The following is a 22,682-nucleotide window of genomic DNA, read 5'->3' as shown; positions in this document are numbered from 1 at the left end:
AAATAAGAGAGCAAAGAATACTTGATTCAGTTCAGAAATGCCTTAGTCCACCGGGGAGAATAGATAGTTTAAAGTTGTTACCATTTGGTGTAAAGGTCAGTTAAGTATATTCTACGATTGATGTTGTGTTCTTAGTTTGCTGTAGTGTTCTGGGTGTTTGATTTGTAACACACACACACACACACACACACACACACACACACACACACAGAGTTAAATAAATGGTGAACGGAATAATGAACGCAGAACATGTCCCGGTGAGGAGGGTATTTTATTCTTTCCGTACCTGCTCCATGCCCACAGAACAGATGTGCCCTGTTGTCTTTAATCATCATGGAAAGGATGAGGATCTCAAGCACTTGACTGGGGACAGTGCAGATCTGGGTGAGTAATAATCGGTTGCATTTTTATCCTTGACTGGCCTTTTTGTTACAGATTGTTTTTCTGAAAAGAATAAATATTTCAGTGCCCTTATAAGATCAAACAAGGCCATGTGTAGCTCAGTCATAAGAACATGTCTCGACGATAGCACAGTGAATTCATTCTGACCAACTGTCCAATACTACGGAGATTCTAGACAGATTCTAGTCCCAGCCACAGACCTTCCTGGTTTGTGTTTTCCTTGGTTCTGGAGAATGCCCGTGAACATGATGTTCATTTGGGGCCAGTGTTTTAGTTCACTTCTTTTTGGCTGGACCAAAATACCTGACACCCACAAGTTAAAGGAGGGGAGGTTTATTGGGGCTCAGCTTGTAGCAGTTTCAGTTCATGCTCAGCTGGTTTAGAGGCTGGGAGGAGGGAGGAAGATAGGTCCTTCCAGGCCGCACCCCTATACGTCCCCTTCTTCACCTTCCAAATACAGTTAGCTGCAAACTAGTCAGGGGCCGATTCACTGCTCGACACATCCCCACATCCAGTGACCTTGCAGATCCCCACTTATGAGCACAGGAAGCTTTGCGGGAACATGAAAATACAGGCAATAACACCACTCATGAGGTTATATCACTGTGGAAGGATGTGTTTAACTGAGTGCGGAGTCCCTAGAAAGACAATTCCCTCACCTCGTTTGGATGTAGATTCTTTATTGTGGATTTTGCTGTGGAAATAATGAAGTTAATAAGCACGGAATGGTCTGTATGTAGAGAATGTTAAGTAGCCAATATTATTTCAATAATAGGATGTTTCATGAACTCTGAATAATGAGCAACTTCATTTTGCTTCTTTGAAATCTATTTAACCAAAGAGATTTAATGTTACTTCTGTACATAAAAAGTCAAAAGCACGTGTGAAGAATTCATTGTCTTGTATATTTTGAGTTCCCAGAATTGCCATCATCATTTAGTAAATCAATCAAAGAAAAATAAATTCAAAGTGATCAAATTGCAGATCAGAAACTAAAATATGTTTTAAATTAAGAATTACAACTATCACTTTCATGCCACTGATATTCGTGTAAGCAGCTCTTGAGGTCTGTGTCTTTGTTTTAATGGTAGGTAGTGTGGAGCACCACACTGGTACTCCGACGGAAGAAGGTACGGTTTTACATGGTATTTACATGGGTCATTATTTTTCTATCTCGGGCACAAATTCTACTGAGCTTGTTTATTTCCAGGTGTTGGTGTATAACCTATGTGTTTTTTTCCTGGCACTTGGCATCTGACAGAATACTACAACAAAATATCAAGGTATTAATTTCAGGTCAACAGCTGGTGTCTCAAATCCTTGTCAGATCCTGTGTCAGGTGTGGCGTTCATTTATGAATTGAATCCCATCTTTGAGTAGCTCTATGGGATTAAATGGATGTCTACCAGCAGTTCAGTATGGGGCAAGTGGGTGGGCTTTCCAGAAGCACAGAAATCGGGCCATGGGTTCAGTTGTAATTTCCAGAGGCTTTCTGGAAGAAGGGAATTTTCAGCCGATAACAAAACCACTGGGCTGGGCTGAGTCTCTACCCTGCCCTTGTGCCCTATACATTGAGCACCTGTAATGAGCAGATAAATAAAAGAGGACTAAATGAATGAGTGCGTTAGGGAACCAATGAGGTCTTGAGAAACTAAGAGATCTATCAGTATGGTAATAGGGATGGGCGGGATTATGCAAATGAGCAGATGGACAATGAGTTCCCCAATGACTAAATCAATGGCGAGTTAGGAAGTGGACTAGGTCTTGGGTAAGGAAAGAACGCAGCACTGAACGAATGAGGGGTGAAAACTGAGTCTCTGAGAGAACACAGGAAAGCTCAGTAGGTCAGTGGGTCAATAAATGAACAAATGATCAATGAGCCAGTGAGTCGGTGAATTCCTGAGTGGATGAAAGACTGTGGGAGTCTGTCCCTGAGGGAATGAGCCCAACCGTATCCAGTGGATGAATGAATGAATAAGTCAAGGACGAGTGAGTGGAGCGAGTGGATGAAGGCACAGATCATCGGAAGAAGAAGCACTGACTGCATCTCCTGAGGACACAAGGCAGCCATGAATGCGGGGTGTGAAGGAGCAGGCAGGTGGATGATGCTGAAAGCCGAGGTTAGTGCCGCCTGCGGGGTACAGGAGTCAGCCTGTGTGCGACCGACCGAGAATAAATGAAAGCCGTGCGACGAGGGAGTGGAGGTGCGGCTCCGTCAGTAATGGCTGAGCGGGAGCACTCTGCAGGCCGAATGAGCTGGCAGGCGCTGCCGCTGCCCTGCCTTCCCTAATGTCCCAAAGGCAGCGGCCGCTCTGGACGCCGCCTCCAGCGCAGATCCCAGCCGGACACTGCCTGCTCCACCCTGGACGCTTGCTTTCATGTCCTTGCTGAGCTGCAGGGCCTGGAGGACTAGGAACTGGGTCAGTGCATCTGTCTCCCTCGGCCTCCCCAGCTCCGAGCCTCGTAGGCGCCCTCTAAATTACTGCTGAATGAATGAGCAAGGCACTAAAAATCCGAGCACTGTGGTGGGACCGGCGTGGCCGGGAGCCTGCTGGGAGAAGCATGTGCGTGTCAGATGGGCTGCAGCATCTTCTCTTCGAGTCAAGGTTCTCACTTGAGTCCAGCTCCCTGTGCCAGGCGATGAGACAGGATACTGGCAGTCCTGACCGCCCTGGCCCACGGCCCATCCTTGGGCAATGCTCGCTTGGCAGGCTGGAATGGAAGCCCTGGGTCTTCCCGAAAGCTGCCTTAGCCTCTGCCAAGACAGATCAAAAATAACCCTGTCTTGTTTTCGTGCCGCCAAGCAAGTGGGCCCACTCCTCGCTTTTCCAAACAAACCGAACCCCCGTCTCCCGTTGGGGGACTTCAGGTTAAGCATGGGACAGAGTTGGACAGAGAAACCCATCTGATGGTCTTTCTAACAAGAGTTTACTATGGAGGCCTTAGGTGGTATAATCCATGTCACTGTGCCTGGGAGGAAAAGGTGCTTCGGAAACGTACAGGCCACTTTCCCCCATCTCGCCCCAAAATAGCTACTATGTTTGATGCTTTCATCTGCCCTTACTTAGCAGCTCCCAAATTCTCCTCTTCTGGAAGACTGAAGAGTTCAAACAAGTTCTGGGAGGAAGGCCAGTGTGTATGAGGCAGCCAAGTCCAGGCCGAGTACCTTTAAGGAGGTGGCATAATGTGTTCCTCTACCAGGAGGCAGACGCCGCAGGGAAAGCGAGCTGGTGGCACCTGCCTCTAAGAGGCGCCCTTGCGCAAGACCACTGTTCATCCCTCGTTGCTGCCCTGCTTGCACTTGGAACAAATAGGTCTGAACTCCCTTCCTCCCTGCCTCCGCTGGCCCCCGACCCTGGCCTTGTCCTTCCTTTGGAGCCGGCGACTTGGGCTCAGCCCTCTGGTGGGAGCTCCAGCCCATTCCTTTGTGGAATATGAATTGGTCTCAAATCATTATCCTCCCTGCTTCACACCCAGGCAGATTGTCTCTGCCTTGCCGATTTGGAGACCTAATGTCATGGAGGTGTCAGGTGGCACCTCCAAGTGCTGCAGCTGGGCTCAGTCAGCATGGAGGACCTCTGCTGGCATCCCTGACTGGCCGGCTAAGTATGCAGACCAAGGAGTCAGGTTCCCTCTCCTTCCCCGGGAGTCCATCAGTGAGGGAAGCGCAGCGAGCTCACAGTGGCCAGCAGCGGCCAGTTATTGTTAGTTCTGGATCCCTCCCCGAGTTCCCGAGCCTCGCACTTGGCCTGACAGCATTGCTCTCATCCCTTGCCAGCCCCTTGCCCTCTTTTCTTAGCTCCCACCCCTCTGTGTAGATCCATCCATTCTCACTCACCTCTCCCTGCCCCCACTGAGCCCATGTTTCATGGGTAACTTTGTGCTGCCAACTTCCCTGAAGGCCCCTGCGCTTTTCAAGAACGGGGTCCTCTTGTGTCCCGATAGTGCACCAGGTCTGGACATCAGGCAGTGTGCAGGAGATTAACCAACCATTTGTGCGGTTTTTCCTTGATTCTAAAATGCTGGGCCTTCTCTAGATGCCAGAGTGCATAGCCAACAGCAAGAAGACAGCACCACTCCAATCCTGTGCAGCTCTGAGGCCGGGGTAGGAATGGATTTCAAACAAAGGTCCACGGCAGAATTCGGTAATTACTCTTGCAAAAAGGTGCGCTTGCAGCCAAGCTGTGGGGACTCTGTGCAGCTGGCCAGCGGAACTAGTCTCGACCTCTATCTACCCTTTCCCTCACTCTGAGAGAGTGGCCAAGCTGTAGCCATGCTTGGAGGTCACCGGTGGCTATGGATTGTGGGAGTCAGGCCACTCAGGCCTTGGGACATATGCTTGGAAGGAAGAGAGATAAAATGCCTGTGGGTTTCTGCTCGGTTCTTACGTGGGCCGCCGTGGCCAGCCAGACCTGCACTTCACTCCAGCACCCTGAAGACGCAGGTGAAAGCAATCTCTGCTGAGTGTCTCCTCTTCCTCGGTTTACCCCTCAGGCATTTGTCTTCCACATTTTGCCAGGTGATAAAGTCAGGGTAGACTATCTTACAAGTTGACCTTTTCTTCTCCCTCTGAGACATTTGCTTGTGAGCTGCTTCAGATGGTTGCCAGAGAAACGGTTCTGTTGCTAACGGTGTTGTAGCGTTCCATGCCAGTTTGCCATCGGGCACACACCATGCGGGCCATTAGCCCCGGTGCGCACCACCCGCTTGGCTCACTGCCTCCCAGCACAGCCTTCCGCCCTCCTGGAACCCCACACATGGGTCATCTACCGCCACCATGCCCACTGTCCCCATTGTACCATCATGAGCTGGTGTCTCCCTGCTCTGCCCTCCAAGGGCTCAGGAAGTCGTCCTGGAAATGCTCGCCCAGGTGTCGATGCTCCTCAGCACACTTTCCCTGCTCCCTGCTCCTTGGCCTCCTCCTGTGGCCTCCCGCTCCCTCACACTGACTGGTCACTTCTCCTGGGCCTCCAGTCTGAGCTGGTTCGGGAACGTCTTGGTTTCCTCCCGAGCTGACCTCTGTTTCCCGTGTGGGTGCATAGCCTTGGCTCTTTGACACTGGTGTCTAGTGCAGAGCCTGGTGGAGTGATGCATGACAGAATGATTATAAAGCCATACTGGAGATAGCTATGTCCTTGGCACTGACCAGGTCCCTGGGGTGGAGGCGTGGAGGAGCAGCATCCTGACCTGGTCCCCTCTCCCGCCTGAGGTGCGCCAGGTGATAGGGGACCCTAGCCCTTGAGGTCACCAGGGATGGAGCATGTCTTCACTCAGTGGCATGGACTTGGGGATTGCATTCCCTTCTCAAATGAATCTCTCTCCCCCACGAAGTGTGAAGGATGTGGGCAATTGGGTGAGGGCTTGAAACCAAGCATTTTGCAAAGGCCTCTTTCAAAATCTGAAACCCCGTGGCCATGGGCCAGAGCCGAGTCTGCCTGGCAGGGTCACCGCAGCCTCCTCCTAACGGAGGGAAGGGGAGGAAAGATGGAAAACCCAGCCCTGGCTCTGGGCAGTGGCTGTACGCACAGCAGAACTCTGCAGTTAGACATTCCTTCTCCGATGAAACCCAAGCGAGCTGCGTCCCCTCCCCAGCTCCTCTCTGAAGCATTTGGGGTTTCAAGTCCACTTTCATGAAGCCAGCAGGGAGTCAGGGTTGATCCTGAAATCCCGTGGGACAAGTGCGAGTGGAGACGTGGCCTGGGGTCTCACCATAGGCTGTGAAACGGTGCCCAGGGTGGATCTAGCAAGGAGGCCAGAGGGCAGAGGCGAGGGTGGAGGCAGCTGTGAAAACCTGGCCCAGAGCACTCCTGCCCCATTGTCCCTGCTGTGCTCAGTGGACAGTGGCCCTGAGTGGCCTCAAGGCCAGGGTGATTCTTGGGCTCCTATTCTCTATTGACTTCTGGTTTTCTTTGCCAGGAGGATGCCCGTGGAGAAGTTTCTAGAAGGCCTGTTGCTTTGTTTGGCTTCCATCACAATGTCACCATGTGCCATGGACCTTGTGAGGACAGGAACACATGGCTGCTGCATGCCACTCTGTCCCCAGAAGAGCGTGTGGGAGGCAGCTGGCCTGCGCCTGCTCAGAGGTGAGTGATCTCCTTTCCCTGCTGGCTCCTTCCCACCAGAGTCCACCAGTGTCCCATGAGGAAGGACCCTCTCTTCCACTAGAGCGAGCCATGCTTGCAGGGGACATCGGTGTCCTCACTGACCTTGATCAGCACTTTGTCTCCCTCAGAGCTGCGGGTACACTATGCTCAGGGAGCAGCCCTGTGGTCCTCCTCAGGTGGCCCTGGCAGTGAGAGGACTTTGGGGCACACACTGACTCCTCCTCCATGGGTTCCACAAAAGCGGCCATGGGAGTGCGCATCTGTAACCTCAGCACTCTCAGAGGCAGAGACAGGAGAGTCACCAGCTGGAGCACTCCTGCTTCAAAATGAAAATTAAAAAGGGGCTGGGGATGTACCTCGGTGCAGAGGCCCTGGATCCAACCCCAAGAGCTCAAAACTACAGTTCACATGAAGGACAGTGACACAAAGAGGGGAGTCCTAGGCCAAAGTTGACTTTTATCATCAGGGAGGACACCCGACTGTTGAGTGCTGTGTACCTCTGATGATAACATGGCAGCTGCCCCACCACGGACCTGCCCAAGAGCCCCAGTGTCTCCTGTCCGGCTCAAGCCGTGCCCTCCCACACTGACTGGGCAGCACCTGGCTGATAGCAGCTAGCTCAGAGCCGGCTGCCCCTCCTCCAGCCCCTGCTCTGTAAATATGACTGGGTCCCTGGGATCAGATACATGTTTGAGCCGCTGGACTTCTGTCCTGTGACCTGACGTGTTCCTCTTGTCCAGCAAGGTCCCCGTGAGGAGCCCACAGAGGCGTGGCTGCCAAGCACTGGTGTCCGGAGGAGGGCTGCAGGAGCGCCCCACCACCTTAATGGGTGAGCTCCACATTTTCGGGTCGCAATGTGTAATGCCTGGTTCGGGGACCAGACTCAGCCCAGAGGATGCAGAGACTGTCAGCTTCCAGGGCGAGCTGGTCGGCAGGGTTCAGAGCAAGCGAGGCCAGGGCTCGTGCCCTCCTCAGGGCATCAAGGAGCAGAGGCTGCACCATGGCCAGCAGCCCCTCCTCAGAGCAGGGAGCAGCACTGACCAGAGAAGTCCCTCATCTCTGGCCCCACCTGAGGTGTGGGGACCACGTGGGTGCTGGGTTCACCAGACACTCACACCCCTCCAGCACCCCCATTGCCAGCATCTGAGCTGCAGCTGAGGCGCTGCCTCTCTTCCTCTGCCCTGAGCGTCTTTCAAAAATGACACAGACGATTGCATTCTGCTAACAGAACCCTGTGGCTTCTCCCATATGAGAGCCTAAAGCAGGAAATAGAACTTATTACTCAGTCATTTCTTAAAAATTAATTTGTTTCATGAAAAAAGAAATATTCCTTTATTGCAATAGCTTTTAAAATATGGAAAAGAACAAAGAGAAGAATAAAAATCTCCCTAGTCTCACTGTTGGAAGATAATAACCCTGCCAACATTTAGTGAACAGCCGCTGGCCTTCAGGTTGCTCTGCGTGTGTGATCCTCATTGTCACTGCTCTGTCATCTAAACATATATGCCCAACATTTTCCCGTGTCATTAAGTGATTTTCTATCTTACACTTTTTAATGGTTACGCACTGTTCTAATTGAATGACTGGATCATAACTGATTTTAATTGGCCTCTTTTTATTGGTATTTAATCCCTTTGAACGTGGGATTGTGTCATTAGGGCGAGCATCTCTGTGTGTTCATCTTTACGTTTCTGTTTCATTTCTTGCAGTTTATTCTAAAAGCAGAATGGCCCTGTCAGGAGGCAGGCGCGTGTCATGGGCAAATTACCTGCCCTAAGCTCGTGCCAGCTTGCATTTCAGAATTATCGTGAGAAGTGCCTGCTTCTCAGGGAATTATCCAAGTTTTTAACCTTTGCCAATTTGTCAAAACATGGCATTTCACTCTTTCATTTGCAGATCTTTTGTTACTTGTGGCACAGAACGTTTTCCCCATTTCTTTGTGTTATTTGTGTCTAAATTGCCAGATCAAGTTCTTTCCACTTTTCATTTAGTTTTTATTTTTTGTCAAAGTCATGCGCACAGATCACTTTAAGAGTCAAATAATTCTGCGAGATCATCTTAGAAGGGTTCACCCACCTACCCTGCCAGCCCCCCCAAATTTCCTGTACCAAGAAGCAATAGCTTGTAACTACTTTAACTGATTCTCTTGACATCTTTGCATCCATAATTCTAAGTAACATTATTATTTTCCTCCTTGCACATTTTCCCCTTTTTAACACTTAGGCATTATCTTTTCTATTGTAAAGACAAGGATTTTACATATGCCCTTCGTTTCACCCCACAAAATTCCCTTGTGCATTATCTTCTCAATGCATGTATTTCCTACCCTTGGTTTGATCAATTCTCAGGGTTGACGCAGTTACAAGTGTGTAAACATTCTTAACAATGCAGCACTGTGATTCTTCAGTCAACCTTTATAATTTCTCCTGGAGTGTGTGTGTGTGTTTGTGTATGTGCACATAAGTGCGCATGCATTTCTTTCTCATTGTCTTTCTGAATATATCTCATATTCATCCCACGCTGCTCCATATTTTCAAACATGTTGCTTTACTTCTTTTTTTCTTAGATATATTTTATCCTTTTGTAGAGTTTTCTTTCTGGATCTTTTTTGCTGTTTTGTGACAGGTTAGTTGATCGTGGCTTCCTGCCAACATCTTGATCTCTGCACATTCTCCCCCTCGTGATCCCCTTGATGGTCTCCCCATGGTTAGATCTCTGTCTTTATAAAGACTGTCTCCTTGTTCTTCTTGGGTTACTCCTCTGTTTTCCTAGGTGTATTTCCTATCAGTTTTAGGAGAAATGACCCATGGCGGGTAAATTTTGGACACTTTTCACATCTGGATAGGAAAGGGTCTACACTGATATTGGTAATTTAGCAGGGTATAAAATTCTAAGTTGGAACTGCCACTCTAATTTTGAAAACATAAATCATTGTTTTCCAGTTTCTATGGCTGTTGGAAAGAAACCATAAGCCTTTGTGATTATAGGATTTTCTATTGTTTTAAAATTTTGTGTGCATATATTTTAATCTGGATCCATGTTTATCTATTTACCAGGCCTTTTTGATCTGAAAATTTGTATTCTTCTACTTCAAAAAGACCTCTTGACCAATCGATTGGCCAGTTTTCCTTCCCAACACTTTGATTCTTACATGTTTTACTTCTTTGACTAGTTCTTTAATAATATTTGTGTATCTTCACTGTGGTTCTCTCTCTCCAAGAGAGTTCATTTTTTTTTGAGAGGTCATTTTAGCCTGTTTTTTTTCTGATTTCCTATCTGTAATTTTAATTTTTATTGAACTTTAGACATTATTCTATAACAACACATTTGATGAATGCAACACTTCTTTTTTTTATTGGTACCTGGGATCAAACTCATGATTGCCTGCTTGCAAGGCAGGCGCTTATGCCGCTGAGCTAAATCCCCAGCCCCATGCAACACTTGTTTTATGCCGTTGAAGCTCTCAATCATAGGCTCTCTGAAGTTTTCCTTCCCTAGAGTCTCCAAGCCTCCCACTGTACCTAAGTGTATGTGCTTCTAGCTTGCACGTTAGATGCTTTCCTCATCTCCCTGGGGATAAACAGATAGACACAAACCTCATCCACGTGCACCTGCTGTCTCTCTAATCTCTGCTTTGTCTTCTCCGAGTGTCTGTTCCCATCCTGCCCTCAGCCTTGGGTGGACTCTGCAGCTCAGCCTTCCTTGCTGCGAGGCAGGGCTTTGGTTTCCTTCTTCTCCTCCACTTTGCACCTTCCTGTCCTACACACGAGTGTGCACACAGACAAGCATCTTCATGCTCACTCAGCTCGGAGTCCAGGGCAGAGCAGGCCTAAGCTGCGTTCAGGTCACTGCTCCACTTGGAGGTTCCTTCCCCACCAACCTCTGCTAGTGGGTTCATCTTCAAGTTTTATTTTGTAAGTCCCTTTTAACAGGAATAGTAATTCATTTTTTTAAAAAAATCATATTACCAGTATTCCCTCCCTTCTCCCATTTTTCATTCTCTCCCTTCTCCCATTTTTAATTCACCATTCCTTTTCATTTATTGAGTTTTTTTGCCATTTAATATATTTTTATGTTCTAAAAATCTATCACTAATTTTTCCCCATACGTTTTTTCATTTCCATTTTCCTTTCTGCTTAGAAAGGCTTTTCCAAAAATAGAATTCATATAAAGGGCCAATTAAATTTTTTTCTAATTCTCATATATTTGAATCTTTCATTCATCAATTGAACTATTACAAGAAATAACTATTTGTCTCCTTTCCACATTTGCCACAGTTTTGGTTCTTGTTCTGGCTTTCCATTATTATATCAGTTTGTTTGTTTTTAGGCCACTGTTGCTCTGTTATAATATCTTATATTGCTACAATATATTATAATTGAATAGCAATAGTCTTTCTTCATTTTTATTTTTAAAGGAGTTTTTCATTGGTCTCATTTAGATAAACATTCGTGATGTTATGTTAAAAATCCTACAGATTTTCTGTAGAACTTATAAAATTGTCAATTAACCTAAAGGCGATTGGTATTTTTTATGATTTTGTATGATAACTTACAGCTGTATATTTACATAATAATTATTTCTTGAATTTGACAAATTCATAATTTATCATTGTTTATTTTGAGAAATTAATTGGTTCTATGTAAATTTATTCCATCTCCTTCATATTTTCTAACTGGTTGTTAGTATGTAGGGATTTATATATCTATACATTCTGTCTGTCTACTGAACTATTATTATTTGTTTTAAAAGCTTTACGTGAGTGTTTTGGAATTTCTAGGTAGATTCATTTATATCTATGCAACATAAGTAGTGTCTCTCATTTTATCTAGGCAGTTTCTCTTGTCTTATAGCATTGGCTACTTCAAAAACACTAAATTGGTGATAACAGAAATCTTGTCTTGTTTCTAGCTCACTGTTAAATATGATTACAAATGGTTTTGTCAGTCTAGACTTATAATGCTAATGAAGTGTTCATGGTCCTTATGTGACTTTAAAATTGTGAATGGACTTAGAATTTTATAGAATGTTTTTTGGTGTGTAAAAGACACTTGTTTTTCTCTGCTGGCTTGTTGATACAATGAATTATAATAGTGTTTCACGACTTTGAAACATTTTGGATTAAATTCTGCTTGATTGTGGTGTATTGTTTTTTATAAGACTTGTTTTGCTATTCTTTTACGGTTTTTCATATCTATTGTTGGATTTTGGTGTCAAAGTTATGCTGATGTGTAAAAATGAATTAGGAGCTATTCCATCTTTTTCTATATTCTGTACCATATATGTATATTAATTGAAAAATATATTTCATAAAAAGTAGAAAGAACTCTCCTGTTATAACTTATCCTATTTCTTTTGTATTTATTGGAAGTCTTTAGATTTCCTCCACTGTTGGATATTTGACTCTTTTCAATGTTAAATCTTTGGGTGCTGGAATGAGTTGAATTGATTTCAGATTCTCTCCTATGTGACTTTGATAAAACTATGTATCCACTTTAAATTCTCAGTTTTCCTCATTGGTTAAGTGGTTAAAATGAAAGCCCAAGAGGGCCAGTATGAGGAATATGATCTAAAGTACCGTACACTGTCCGGTACATAAGTGCTTATCAGTTGTCTTCAGCTATCATTAATCTTAAAAAATGATCTATTTTCATAACATATCAAAATACATTAGCATAGGGATATAAGCAGCATTCTGTTTTAATAGAATTTTATGATTACATCACTTTTGTTTTCCTTAATTGCAAATGTGCACACAATGTGTGTCTCTTTTTTAGTAGATGCTCTTGCCTATTTTAGAGGTTTTTCAAAGTCAGTTCTTGAAATAATTGTTCGACTCAACTTTTTTTTATGTATTCAAATTCCATGATATTCAACCTTTAGCTTTTTTGATTCTTTAATCTCTTTAAGTGCAGATCTGTCTGAATAGTCTCTGTAATTAATCTTCTTTAATAAGGAAAACATTTCATGATATGAATGTGCCTCTGGCTGCAATGTTGGCTGCATTTCCTAAGTTTTGATATGTAATCCTTTTAGTATTTTAAAAGATTTGCTGCTGTTTTTTTTCTTCTTCTTAGATGATATTATTTGTCATATTAAATGAGAAAAACTAGAGCTCACTTTCAAATCAACTTCTAATTTATTTGAGTTGTTGTTTGTCTTTTTGTATTAAAATGTGGTCATAATTTTTTGTGACTGCAGAATACGCTTTCCACTTTGGTGGAATTTACTGATGTCTCTTTTCACATAATGAAATCAACTTCGTAAGGTTTCACAAGTCTTTAAAGTAAGCTGTGCTACTTGCTATAGATTTAAAGATGCTTAGTTTTATCGACTTAAAACTGATCCTTTCAGATTTTCTCAGTAAAGAATTGTGAAATCAAAAACTCATTTCAGTCTCATTCTAATAGTGGGCAGCATCTATCTATTTTACTGTTTTTATTATGTTAGTTAGAAATTGTGGGGTAGACTAACAGTGCCAATGAACTGAGCATCTTTTGTTTCTCATTTTCTGTCAAGTAGGATGTTGCCTCTAGATTTGAGGTTTGCATATTGTTTACTTTTTGTCTGTTTGATGGCCTCAGTAGTGGGGTTCTGGAAACTGTTGCTATTATTTCTCTGCACTTGTGGATGCTTTATTACTCCTAATGGAAGTATTTGGGAGTGCTACTCTATTGTTAAGAATGGTACCTTCTCTGAGAAGTGGTTTCCATTGGTTTGTTTAATGACTTGAAATTACAGAAACACATCTAAGTCCTTTTGATTGTTTCCCTAAGGTTGTTAACTTTATTTTCTCATTGAATTGTTTCTGGGAGCCTGTAATGAAGCAAAGTATTGTTTGAAAGTTGAACTTGAGCTTTGCATGTCCAAAGAATTCTGCTCTTGAGAACCCAGCATTCTGCACCTTTCCAAGGCAATTTCTGACATTCATTCGTGTTCATTCATCTGAGTCTTTCCAAACACACAGTTGACTGCCTTAAATTCAGTTCCTGAAACTGAAGATCTGCCGCTTTGGCTCTGCCAAATGATTTACTTGCTTCCCCAATTTCTTAAGTACATATACACTAGATCTGTGTGCTTAGCACAGGTATCTGCAAATTTATCTTTTAAATTTTCACTTATTTATAAAAAGTAAGAGCAAAATACAATTCAATTCTGGTTTTCAAATGCTGCTAGGCTCCTTATCAGACCAAATGTCACCCAAAAGTTGATTAATGCAGAGGAGAAACCAGAACTACCTACTGGGGAGAGGCGGAGACCCTGAGCAGTGGGTGCTGGGCACCCTTCTTACAGTGCTGCATGGGGACCCCCGCCCCAAGCATCCCCAGAAAGCCTTCGCAATGGCAGATTTAAAGGATCGCACAAGCAAGTGGAACAAATTGCCACCACGCAGTCGGAGGTGCGGCCCCTGGGGAGGCCTTGCTGGCAGTCAGCTGCTGTCTGCTTCTGTGGTCTGTGAAATGCCTGTGTGGTGTGGAGGCTGCCTGAAGGGGACTTGCATGACAATTGAGGCCTACCCGTTTTCCTGTGCCATCCTTTGGCTTTGAAATTTTTTTGAGTTAATTTGTTTAAAATGTGTCTCAAATCGACAGCATATAGTTTGGATTTGAGGCTTTTGACCCTAATTGAAAATCCTTTTTGTAAAGAAATCTAACCTAATTTGCGTTATGTTTTCTTGATTGACATGTTTGGGCTTTTAAAAGTTGTGTGTGTGTGTGTGTGTGTTTTTTTGTTTTTTTTTTTTTTTTTTGCTTCATGCTTGTGTTATTTTTTTTCCCCTGCAATCTTTTGTTATATCATGGAGACTATCTTTTCTTTATTTCCATCTCTTCCTGTCATTTAAAAACTTCACAGCCATCTCCCAGAGTCTTCATGCTTCCATTTCAGCCTCTTTTTAAAGCCAGGCTTCCATCTTTATTCTATGTGGTAACAAATCAAATAGATTTATCTGCGTCTGCCCTGTGTGTGCCAATTAAATACAGCACCTCTGGGTTTCCTTCTGTCCCGCTTTCACATGCCCAGTGGTCTTCCTGCGGCCTTCTCTGGCTGCCTCTGCCAGGACTGGGCTGTGGCGTGGGCGGGCACCATGGGCCTCACGTCACCTTCAGGGGCAGCAGGGCTGTCCCTGTGGGGACCAAGAGTTGTGTGGAACCCCAGTGCCTCTGCTGGTGCATGTCCACCACTACTGGATGGCGTGGGCTTGGGAGCTGGGTCTCCGAGCGCTGACTGCGAGCTCCTCGGAGCCATAGCCCTGCATTTGGTGGCCGAGTGTGAGTGCGTCCTGTGGGGATGGAGCGCTCGGAGGTTGTGTGCAGTGCTCCACCGCAGGGTGGTGGGAGGGCAGAGGAGAGGGATGACTGTGCTGGGGGCAAGAAGAGCCAGAAGGGGCTGGTGCCCAGGTGTCAGGGTGCTGGGGGGACACCAGGCTCGCTCCCCCTCCTGACCTCCCTGATGTGGAGGGGGACCCATATCGCCATCCGGAAGGACAAGTGTGCTTTCAGAGTCCAGACTGCCCTGTGGAGTTGCCCCTCTATTTGTCCCTCACCCGCGTGTGGGATGCCTTCCCCAGGCTGGGCAGGTGGACCTGGAGCTGGTGTGGTCCCTCCCTTCCAGAGCAGACAAGCTAATTGACTTCTTCTCTACTGAGGCTGCAGAGAAAGCAAAGGCTGAGACAGCATCCTTACGCACCTCTGTTGGCCCTGTGTTTCCCTTGCCCAAATCCCACGGTGATTCTACCTGTGAGCCCACTGTCTTTGTGCTAAATTCAGGCTCCATTCTGCAGCTCCCTGGGCTCCTAACCTCTGTCCCCGCCCCATCTCTTGTATTCTTCCCATCCTGATGGCTTACATGCTACAGTTCCCTTGAAATTAAAAAGCTCAGAAGTCCACTCTGGCTGCCCCCCTCTAGCTCCCCTCTTGGGGGCTTCTCCCAGTCTCACTTTTGCCTGGCCTCTGGACCCCACACCTGCACCACAAACCCAGTCCCCAGCAGCCTCCATCCTGTCGCCAGCTTGGCCTCTCTACCAAGCTCTGTCACCAGCCTCCTGCCCACCCTGCTGCACCGTCTCTTCCAGCTCTGCCAGGAGAACGGGGCTCTCCCGGCTCACACCCGCATGGATTCTTGATGTTTTCTATCACACTCACCATTCTTCACCCACATCTTGGGTGCTTCCAAGTCTCTTTGGGTCCTTCTTCCCAAACGTTTCATTTCCCCACCTCTGCGATTTCCCCAGCTGCGTGCTGTTCTCGGCTTTGGCCTCTTGTGTTCCTCTGCCTGCCCCCACCCCAGGCTCATTTTCTTTTCATGTTTGTAAGAGAAATTACTCAAATGTGAACTTCCCCGTGTCCTTTATCAGATAATAATGGCCCCCACTGGCCCTGAGTCTGAGCCCACCATCTTTCACCTGTGCTCTAAGGCCTTGCATGATCTGCAGCCATGTCCCCAGCTCCGCCCTGTCATCTCCCTAGACGCCCTTTGATCTCTGTGCCCTCCCCAGGGTGCTTCATCGAGACTGTGCTCTGCTGTCCGTGTCCCTCTGGCCTCCACAGCTCCTTGCTTTTTACTCTCGTCACCTCTTTTGCTAGCTTAGTCCCTTCATCCCTCATGTTTCACTCTGGTGTTCCCCGCAAGGCCAACTGGCTAGTGAGGTTCTCTTACAGGAAGCAGGGACTCCTCCACACTGCTCCAGTGCCTAAATCGATGGTGGAGCAACACGCACTGGCCTTGGGTGCGAGATGTCCCCGCGGCCTTCGGAAGATGTATGGCCCCTGGCGAGAGGAGGGTGGGCGCACTGCTTTGGGTTGTCAGGTGCATGCTGGGAGCGAGGGATGAGAACTGTGCTGAGCAGTGGAACACTCAAGGGCGATCTGCAGAATTGGACTTCAATACCTGGATCATGGGCCAGGCAACTCATTCTCCACCAGAGTGTAGTAGTCATGCCCCAGATGACTCGGCCCGATCTTTGGAGATGAGCCAACCTCACGGCCTTGTGTCCTCTTCCTGTGGCCTGTTGCTGTGCACAGCCAGGCTGTGATGTTGACCAGGAACAGGGGAGGCCCTGCCCTCTCAGCTTCTCAGTTTTTGTCTTTAAGGTGCTGTGGTGTGTGGCGAAGACCTCCACAGTCTGCATGGGCTTGGGCAGGCTGTCCTTTCCCGTGGGACAACTCCCATTCTGCCATGCACGGCCAACCACTGTCTCTCACAGTGGCTTACAGAGGGTGACTACGCCCCAGCCAGCTCCACCATGAGCCTTTTCTTCTCCATCTTTCCAAGTTGGCCTGGCCCCCCCTGGAGGAGATGCTGCTTCCGGGGTCGGGTGGGAGTGGGGAGGGCACCTCTTCCTCAGCTCACTCGTCCACATTGAAGAGGGGACTGTTCATGTTCACCACATCCTGCTTCCCAGGGCGCGAAGGTTCTGGAAGTGACGCCACCTTCAGGGACAAGGCCCCGGTTCTGGGGTCAGCACCGTTCCGTGGTTCCTGCAGAGATGGTAGACTATGGAACGTAGGCGTTATGATTTTTGACCTATGTAACATGGTCCACTAACTCTCAGAATCCAATCCATCTTCGGAGGGCACCTGGAGGTGTTGCCGACGACAGGGAAGAGGACACGGGGTGTTAGCTTCACCTGCGCTCTGTGCAGCTCCTGTTGCTTGTGTCGATCCCTCACCAAGACCTGTCTCTTCTGATCATTCCCTGCACCCTCTGGGGCATTCTCGGGAGGTTCCAGCCTCAGTCGCGGCACTTGAAGAGATGGTCTTCTATGTCACAGAGGCACAAAGAACAATCTGTGGGATATGGGCCACCGCATCCCTGTAGCTTGGCAGGCCTTGGAGGCTTCACAGAGGTGGTGATACCTTGAGGGCACCCAGCGGTCCAGCCTCTGTCCTGCTCTGGCATTGGAGAGCTGCTTCCATCTGTTGATGGTGTCCCATGGTGGCACTGAGGTCCACCTCTTGTCAAGATTCATTTCCATCCAGAGGGGTTTGAGTATGATGGTTCTCAAATCAGGGAGGCAATTGGCCAGAGCAATATACCTTCTTTGTGCCTGAAGATGGCACGATATCCACAGCCCTGATTCCAGTCTGGCCTAAGAGAACCTCTTAGAAATGCCCCCAACTTGGCAGATCTGGTCATTAGCCTTTCCTTGTGGCATGATTTTTCTATGCCTAAGACCAAGGCTCGCGCACAGGTAGGACCAGGCCTCCTGCTCCCTGGTATAGTTTAGCTTGGCCTTCTCAATCTGGCCTTCCGTTTCCTATTCGGATTCTTCTCCCTACTCTCCTGCCCAAGGTTCTACCCACCCCATTCCATGGCCTCCCCCCTCCTTCCTGCTGTGCCTACCTCCCTGTGGCTCCAGACTCCTGGCATGGTCACTGCCTCCGCCTCTCTGGAGTGATGAGATGCATACCATCGTCCATAGCTGCTCTGTGGGACTCCTAGCCATGGCGGGCTTCCCAAAGAGCTGCCCGTGGAGGGGATGTGTCCCTGGGCTGGTGCTGGCATCAACCCTGAATGTGAAGACCAGCCTCCTAGCCTGGTGTGTGCTTGTTGCATGGTGCATGTGGTGTTCTCCACCCGCCCTCTGATTTCGCCGGCCAGCTCCCACACTCGGAGGGCTCTCGGGACGCGTCCTCCACCTTTGTCCTCGGTGTCTCTGTGTGGTACTTGGAGAGATAGTAGACCGTATAGCGTACGCTTTATCTGTGACGTATGTAACACGGTCCACTAACCCTCAGTATCAAATCCATCCCCGAGGCTCCTGGAAGCAACGCTATCACCGGGGAGGTGCCGTGGAACCCACCATCGGGGATTCTCCGTGCAACTTGAAGAGATGTTTCCCTAGGGCATGTTTGCTTTCCTGCAGGTGACAGGAAATGATGTAATCTCCCTCCTCTTATGTCAAGCTCTTGCTTGGGAAATCCCACCATCTCTGGGAAGGAGACCTTGAGTTTTTCTGGGATCAGCACTGGCCCCTGGTCTCCATGGCATGGTTGATTACACATCTCTGGTTTAGTACACACTAGGACCTGCTTCTTCTCAATTGGAATGAGCCTCAAAGGGCCCCTCGGGCAACTTGGTGGACACGAGCCTTCTTTGGGTCTTTCCTGCCATTGTGCGGTACTTGAAGAAATGGTTTACCGTCCCACATACATTTTGGGTATGTATGTGGGACGGTAAACCGCTTCTTGGTATCCAGCCCAGCCATCCAAAGCTTGAAGTTGGAGAAGAGACACTGGTGTTGGTGTCCTCCACACGCCACACCCTTGGAGGAGCAGGACCCTGGTAGATGTGTGCTGTGTCTGTTAGTGCTTGCAATGGGCTTCTCCTCAGTGTCAAATGCAGCCTCCCAAGGCTTCCCCAGGATGGCGGTAACCTCCAAGAAGGTGTCCTGCTTCCAGTGATGGTGCATCCCCTGTAAAACTTGAAGAAACCTTCGTTGCTTCTCCAGATGTTCACAAACCTAGATGTTAGACACTGCCTCATTCACCCCAGTGCTGCCTTAGATGACCTCAGGACCCTGAGCCATGGAGGGACAGATAGGGGTGCCTGAGGTGGCATCCCTCCAGGTACTTGAAGACACTCACTTTTGTCATTGACCATTGATGTTCAGTATCTTTTTCCCCTATCAAGTCTAGCCATGTGGAGGAAGATATCCTGGCACCACACTTAGCTCTGATGCTCCTCGAAGACCTGATTGTCCCACCATGTGCATTTACAGATCAAGCCCATTCCCTGGCCCACTTTCCCCCCTTTTCCAGTCCATCCTTGGAAAACCTGCTGAAGATGCAGCCAGCCCCCGAGATGGGGCACTGGGTCTCGCACCAGCAATGAGCTCACGGTACTGGAAGTGGGGTTAGCTGCACTGCATGTATCTTATTAACATCTGTGTGACATGGTCTACTTTTAAAAAGTATCACTTTGAGCTTTGGAGCTCTCCAGGGAGGTCACGTTAAGCTCAGGAGAGAAGGCACCAGTTCCATCAGTGGCTGGGCCGCAGGTCACATAGGAGATGTTGAGCAAACTTCAGAAGCCTTACTTACAACGCATGCCTCTGGGCTCACCCTCTCTTGACAGTGAATGCACCTGGGGGCTTCTAGGTCGAATTAAACATCAGGCTTTGCATTCGTCCCAGCGTCCTCTCCACTTTGCATCCTTGAGGGGTTCCTCTCTGCTGCCTTCACTGCATCTATAGCAACTCTTGCATGGCGGCCTCTTCTCAATACTGTACCCAGCCTCAGAGGCTTCTGGGAGGTGACGTTAACGTAGGCAAAGATTCAGCAGCTCTGACCTCTGCCCTCTCCACGGTACCTGAAAAGATGGTTGACCATAGAACATGCGCTGGCTCAGTGTCGTATGTAATATGGTCCACGTCTTCTCAATATCAAATCTAATCACAGAGGGCTTCCCAGAGGCCAAGCCAACTTCGTGGGAGGCACCCTGGTCTGGCTTCAGAACCAGTGCACAGTGGCTGGAGAGATGGAAGACCATAAAACATACACTCTGTTTATGATGTATGTGACGTGGCCCACTCAGCTCCGCGCCAGCTGGTCTCAGCGTGCTCCCTGCAGAATGTGCCAGCCCACGAGCAGAGCCCGTGGGAGGTGTTGTTTGGCACAGGTCACCAGGTAGTTGGCTGCAGACCACGTTCTTTCTTTATGACATTGGCCACTTTATCCCCAACATTGCACTACGTGGCACCCAATCCTCGCCTTACAGGGCAGCCTGGCAGTGGTCGTGGTGTTGGGCATGGGCTTGTGGTCACTGCTGCACTTCGATGCTGATCTGTCATGATGCATACCCAGAGGTTTCTTGGAGGTGATACTAAATTAAGGGAAGAGAGGTAGGGTCCTGCGTCACTCATGGTATTTGAAGATGCGGTTGACCATGGTGTGTACGCTTTATGTGTGACGTAGGACACATGGTCTACTTCTTCTCAATATCACATCTCACCTTGGAAGACTTCCGGCAGGCAATATCAGCTTTGAGGAAGAGCCACTGTCCTGGTGTCAATGCTGCTTCTTGGTACTTGGAGAGAGGTGGTCCGTGGCGCGTTCGCTTTTTTTATGGCGCACATTACACGGTCGACCTCTTTGCAGTATCTAATCCCGCCTGCAAGCTTTCCTGGAGCTAACACCACCTGCGGGGCGGGGATGCTAGGTCTGTGCTCGTGCAACCCGGCCGGGTCTGTGACTTGTCTGTCTTGCGTGCGATAACTCTCCTGTGAAAGCCTTCTTCTCAGCAAACTTCTCTGGCTTGGCGGCTTCGAGGGCAGGGATGACTTGAGGACTGGCATCATCACGTGCCTGGATACATGAGATGGTTGACCAGAGAGCACACGCTATATTTGTGCCGTTTGTGACCTGGTCCACTAACCCTCAGTATCTACTCTTCCCTTGGAGAACTTCCTGGAAGAGCTATCAACTTTTGGCGAAAGAGACCATAAGCTACGCTCTGCTAGACTTGGAGAAGAGAACACCTATCTGCGAGGCGTTTGTGACAGTGTTGAATGTGGCAGAGTCAGATTTGTTTTTCAGTGCTCTTTCCTTGGAGGGCTTTGTTCACGTGAGGTCATCCAAACTGTGGGCAAGGGGCACGCTGATGACACCCTCCCAAGATGGCTGAGGGGAGAGCCAGCCTGTGTGTAGACCTAATCTATGCCACAGGCCACCTGGCCCCACACAATTCTGAGTAGATACCCTGGAGTGCCTTTGTGCAGTCAGCCTTGGTTAGGGGCACCTTGTAACAGGAAGGACTGCCCTGACCATTAGTCATGAACTTGCCAGCAACTGACAATAGCCTCTGACCACAGTATCGCCACTCTTTGGCCATGATGCCAGCTTCAAGCTCATGCTGTGGGGGGATCTGCTCCACTGGGCTCCTGGGGCTATGGTGGGTAGACAGCATGCACTGGACTAACAGCTTTCTCCAGCAAACTGACAAACGCTCAGTGTGCAGTTCTATACTTACTAAGACTACCCGGGCAGAATGCTTGACAGTGTTAACTGGTGGTACCTGAAGAGAGGTTTTCTGGGTTTCTGTTTCTTTAATGAGGATGAAACACACCTAGTCAACCTCTTTTCCAGTATCAGTTCCCATCTTGTAGACCTCATGGTCCAGAACTCAGCTTCAGGAAGGGACATTAGCCGTCAGCCCCATCAGTAGACCTTACTTCCTGGTGACAAGAGCCTGTATCTTATTATCTTTTCTATCGTCACCTTTCTACTAACCTTCACTGGCCGATCCATATTTAACAAGACTGCCAGGGCTGAATGTCGTCTTTAGGGGAAGAATCCAACGTGATCTTGTTAGTGTTATTTGGTGGTACCCGAAGAGAGGTTTCCAGACTTTGGTTCCTGTTAGTGTTATTTGGTGGTACCCGAAGAGAGGTTTCCGGACTTTGGTTCCTTTAATGAGGAGGAAACACAAGTGGTTGGCCTCTTTTGCAATATCAGAACCTACTATAGAGGCTTTAGGGCCTAGATCTCAGCTTCAGGTAGGGCTATAAATAAATGGCCACAAAACCTGCCCCATATAACTGACTTTCATCACCTGCTTCACTAACCCTCAATGTCTCATCTATCCTTAGGAGGATTTCTCAACTCACCTGGGATGCTAACCGAAGGGAACACAGTGGCTGTCACCATGTGTTCAAGCTCTACAACGTGCAGGTAGGTTGTCTGCCGTTGTATCTGTCTGTCCGCTGCTGAAGCGTACATGGCCGGCCCCATTCAGTACTCAACTCTGCTTTGGAAAGACCAGGTGTGGCTGGTCTTCATCATTCTCAGTGCTGGGCTGGTGGTTAGCCGGCCCTCCAGTACCTGATAGCCAGCTGTGCTGACCATTGTAGAACTTCTCATGAACAGTCTGGATTCTTCTGCCCCTTGGTTCCTGGCTGCTGTGTCTCCAGTCCTGACAGGGCTGGTCTGTTGTCATTTATAAAAATGAGTCTGGAGAGATCTATGTTCCCCCTCCATTGAAAAAAATACGGTCAGCCAGGTTTTCTAGCAAACGGAAAGGCCATCCTATTTGGCACAGACATTTGGCCAGAGATCTTCAGTACAATGAAATTTGCTTTTATCCCTTAATTTCACTGAATTTGGAGGCAGTCAGGGGACAGAAGACATTTTGTGGTGTTTGGGTCCAGGAGAGGCCAGTCCCCGGCTGTCCCTCCCC

General features: G+C 48.0%; 1 long non-coding RNA gene across 1 annotated transcript in view; it reads left to right on the top strand.

Annotated features, from left to right (window-relative positions):
- LOC111754908 (uncharacterized) overlaps positions 1-22,682 on the top strand; it is a 164,869-nt gene that overhangs the window by 110,082 nt on the left and 32,105 nt on the right. The window contains exons 37-38 of the long non-coding RNA XR_010044870.1: positions 304-6,485; positions 7,247-22,177. This is a non-coding gene — a long non-coding RNA (uncharacterized LOC111754908). The remainder of the gene's footprint in view (positions 1-303; positions 6,486-7,246; positions 22,178-22,682) is intronic.

Source organism: Cavia porcellus, unplaced genomic scaffold (assembly GCF_034190915.1).
Source record: "Cavia porcellus strain 051 isolate PalLab524CR breed Dunkin Hartley unplaced genomic scaffold, mCavPor4.1 scaffold_31, whole genome shotgun sequence".
NCBI classification, from domain to species: domain Eukaryota; kingdom Metazoa; phylum Chordata; class Mammalia; order Rodentia; family Caviidae; genus Cavia; species Cavia porcellus.
The sequence above is the reverse complement of the archived record's forward strand: the minus strand, read 5'-3'. Positions and strand labels throughout refer to the sequence as shown.